A 4,863-nucleotide genomic window follows, 5' to 3' on the forward strand; every position below is an offset into this window, starting at 1 on the left:
TATATATAGTGTTCATATATAGTGTTTAGATATAGTGTTCATATATAGTGTGTGTGTGTGTATATATTGTGTTTCACACATTTCCCTATTCACATTGTGTTTTATATGATCATTCTCTCATATACTAAATATTATAAAATTAATGTCGATTGAACTAGCCTAGTTTCAGGGTAGATACTGCATAAGACCATTATTGTAAAAATAAAAAGATAACTAATAAGATGTGTACAAAAGCCCATAGGGGAACAGAGAGGGAGAAGAATGAATGAAGGTAGTGAGGGATCATGAGGTCATAGATTTTGATGGGCAGAGGGAGGAGCTGAAGAATTGAGAAAGATCCACTGGGAACCTGGAAAGGTAAAGATGGGCATGAATCTGTAAATGTTTTTACATTTTTCTGCAACTTATTACAGAATGGAAACAGACACACAGGATCTCATTTACTTGCTATACTTGTCCCATTTGCAAGACAATTAATTTATCATTTCTGCATTTCAGTTATACACATCTATTAATACCTTTAAATAATTTGTAATAAATCACTATCTGATTTTAAACTATTGTAAAACTACATAAATTTGAGATTTCTGTCATGTGATATAAACCGAAAGTACTTAGTAATATGAAGTGAAGTAAAAAACATACTATTACATGAATTTTTGTAACTCAGAAGAAGCAGTTTATTTTACCAAATGTTATACAATTAATACTAAATTTTTGAACTCTTAAAATACAATATGCTAAGCTATATTTGGAACACAGATTTGCACATTTCAAAAACAAAACAAAACAAAAAGGCCCACAACCCAAAAGAGAAACTATACAAATGAACAACATTACCTAGTCAGAACTGACTCAGTTTATCAGATAGAGTTTCTGAGGCTGAAAATCACATGGAAATTGGTACCATAAATAAGGGTAGTCTTGGGGACTCTTTAACTCTGTGGTTTTGGTGCCAGAAAAAGACTCCAGATTTGTAAATGTTCTGCTGAAAATATTGTATTAAGCCTCGAAAAAGGTAAACTAACAAATCAACAACAACAAAAAATCATCTGAATGAAGGATACTGTTAGCATAGACTCAGACTAGAAGTTGATGGAATCTGAGGAATCATCACTATGGTGTTTATTCTATATGACCTCTCTCATTGTCATTATCTCAGCTGTTCCACTGGAAAGGAATGGACAATCTTCTCCTGTGTGATTAACTGCCCCTGAAAATGCACTGGAGGGTCACCTATGGGTTGGTTCCAACTCGATGGCACTCAACAACAACAACACATCAGTAATTCATTGTCTCTGAATCATAACTAACTCATAGTTTGTGCTCAATTCAATTTTCAAGGCGGTAAATTGCACCAGTATGAGACGCCCCATCTTTTTGCTGAGATATTTTAATTGTCAGAGAGATGTCTCTCTGGACTGGGAACACAATTCCCTATGTACTGAGTCACCAGGGCTCCAACTATTCCTAAGTACCATCAAATCAAAATGATTCTTAGTGATCCTGTGAACAATGGACCTGAACATTACCATATCTTATACCATCCATCCTTACTATCTCTGCAATATATGAGCCCAAAGATAGAGTAATTCATTGAGGGTCTATGTCATGGAGTCCATCTCATCGAGGGTCTTCCTCTATTTCATCGATTTTTCACCTTCCCAAGCATGATGTCTTTTTCTAGGGCCCAGCTCCTTCTAACATGTTCAGAGTATGTAAGACAAAGCTTCAGCAGCCTTGCTTCTAAGGAATACCCTGTTTATGCCTTCTCCAAGACAGTAATTTGGGGTTTTTTTGGCAGTTCATGAGATATTCAGTACTCTTAAGAGGATTTATTATCACCTGTCTTCCACACCATACTGCCCCTGTTCCTATGCACATGAGAGTTCCAGTAAATGTGGGCCTGTAATGGAGAGCTAGCTAATGGAATGTGTGCAAAAGTCTAACGTCCACTTTGATTCTCATGATAGCCTGCAGACATGATCCTCAATGTTTATTTTTTTTTGTACATTTTATTTCTGAGTAGTTGAAGTAAAAATGAATCCAGGGTCACTTGTGTCTAGAGAGGAGATAATTGACTAAGAGCACTTGCATTGATCTTTGCACAGATAAGAAATAAGTCTTAGTATTCAAGGCATGAAGCTTGAAGGTCTAGGAGGAAAACAACTCATTTTACTCGAGAACCCTTTGAGGCAAAAACACAAAGTAATTTTTTATTAACAAATACTGCAATATGATGAAGTCATTTGAGGGGGATGTATATCACATGTGCATATATTTACACACATATATAGCCAAACATTAAAAATTACTATAAAAATTTATTTTTATTAAATTTATTATTGTACATTATGAAACATTTTAAAAACTGTAAATATAATGATGCTCAGGATTAGAAGAGGACTTTAGTGGTGCTGTGGTAGAATACTCATCTTCCTGGTGGGGGATGCAGGTTTGATTTCTAGCTAAGCATCTCATCCACAGCCACCACCTACCTATTTGTCAATGCAGGCTTTGCCTTTTGTTAAGATTCTGGACAGGCTTCAGTGGAATATCTAGGCCAAAAGAGACAGTAAAGACCTGGAAAAATACTTCAGTAAATAAAATCAAATGAATCACAATGGTCTGTCTGACACACAACCCATCATAGGAATGTTGCAGTATGTGGGGGCGTTTGATTCTATTTTACATGTGTCACATGATTCTAAAGACTCAATTTAAGTTACTATTGTAGGAAGTTTTATTCTGTTGCCATTTCCCCCACACCAGTTCTCAAATAGATTTGTTCACATAAATTTTGAAGTGTCACAAAAAACAAGTTCCCGGTTAGTTACTACATTCTTCCTTTTGCTCTGTTTTCTCTCCATCCCTAATCACTCAACTTTAAAGTATTCTACTTGTTTTCACATTGATTCCAACATTATCTTTGCTGTCCTTCAACTTTCTGCCATTAGTATTCCAGAATCATAAAACCTTTACCTCAAAATACCAAGCACTTGACTTATTCTAAATATTGCATGAACCTGAGCCACATTCATTTGGAATGTTCTCTTTGAAGTAGATCAATAGGCAATATTTCAGAGACCACTAACCTGATGTTCTCTTTTATGGAGAACCTTTATTTTTATTTCAAGCAGTTGAACTGTACAAAATGATTGTATCTTTTATTGTCTCAGCCTTACTAAGCCAAGTAGCTTGCATAAAAATATAGGAAAGAATTTTCAAAATTATATGCATCTGGTGACATTTCTCTTCATAATGTGAGCAATGCTTCATGTTCTTTTCCACTGTGATAGCTGTTACAAGGTACACCGTGTCATTGGCCTTTTATCTCACGGAGAAACTTGCTATATTCACAAAAGGCTGACAGCTCAACTCTAACTGAAGAGATTTCAAACGAAATAGTGACAGTATGGCTAAGTTAGGCCTCACAATGGGTTGTCTTTTCAGTGTTAACATGAAAAATCAGGGAGCAAAGAGAAATATGAATAGAGTCCTAGATAAAAAGAAAATAAAGACCTTAGGACCAGTCACATAACCCTTTTTTTCCCCTGAAGAAAAAGTAACTGAGATATGATAAAGAACTGTGTTTTTTTATTAAGTCAGAAAGATGTAAATTCACATATTTTAAACTCTGCAGCTTCAACTTTCTCAGTTTTGGGGAAAAAAAGAGACAAAAATAGCTATGTAAGAGTTATTGTGAAGAATGAAAGAAAGTCGTGTCAAAATTCCAACCCTGTGGCTTAGAAATACTAATAATCAATAAGCTATACTATGTACAAAGTGCTGTTCTAGGAACAGTGGTGATGGTTTAGTCTCTAGCACATTGTACTGCTAACTCAAAGGCTTTATGTCTCTAGTGGTTAGAATCTATCAGTGGCAGCACAGGCAAAAGATGAGTTGTTTCCTCCCTTTAGGATTTATAGCCTCAGAAACTAGAAGGATGTGAATCAGAGTTGACTCCATCATTATGAGTTGACCATGGAGCAACTGGCAACTTCAAATTACAGAGCTTTTGGTCGCAGTCAAGATCTTTAACTACTGTATTACAGAAGCTCCTTGGAAAAAGCTTTTCTTTTCTTTTTTCTTTCTTTTTTTTTTAATCAGACTAACTCTGGTTGTTGTTTTGAGACTTGGTAGAGCAGAGGCAAGTTGTTGTTCTATGCCATTAAGCAAGTTAACCATTACCCATAGCAACCCTATAAATAACAGCTAGGATCTTATGTCGTATGTTATCTTGTGCCATTTCCATGATATCTGATATGTATAAGCCTACAATTACAATCATTGCGTTAGTCCATCTTGTTGAAGGTCTTCTTCTTTCTCTGAAAATTCACCTTTCCCAGCACGATGTCTTTTTCCAAGAACACTCCTGAAATCTCGAAAGCATATGGGACAAAATTTTACTTCATTGCCTCCAAGGAGGTAAAATGGATTCACTCTGTCCAAGATAGACTTGTATTTCTGCTTCTTTTGGTAGTCCATGGGCTATTCAGCACTCTTCTCCAACAACACAATTCAGAGACATAAATTCTTCTGTATTCATTGTTTTCACCTTTTACCTGGATTAACAAAATACTAATTACTTTATTAATAGACTGGTGTAATAATTATTACATTAATTCTGGTAAAAAAGGGCCTCCTGGTCCACATTAGTACCCTGAATAGGAAGAAAAGTGTAGATAATTTGAAAGTAAAGTAGAAAGAACTATCTGTGAGATACGAGGTGTGATAGAAAAAAAGGGATCTAGAAGATTCCAAGAATTTTGCAAGTACAAGAAAACATAATCGTTTTTGTTTATTTTTTTCTTTGCATGTGTTTTGAGACATACTTGACAAATAGTAATGACTTTATCTTCT

This window comes from Elephantulus edwardii, unplaced genomic scaffold (genome assembly GCF_000299155.1).
Source record: "Elephantulus edwardii isolate Elephantulus edwardi_28Jun2011 unplaced genomic scaffold, EleEdw1.0 scaffold00019, whole genome shotgun sequence".
NCBI lineage: Eukaryota > Metazoa > Chordata > Mammalia > Macroscelidea > Macroscelididae > Elephantulus > Elephantulus edwardii.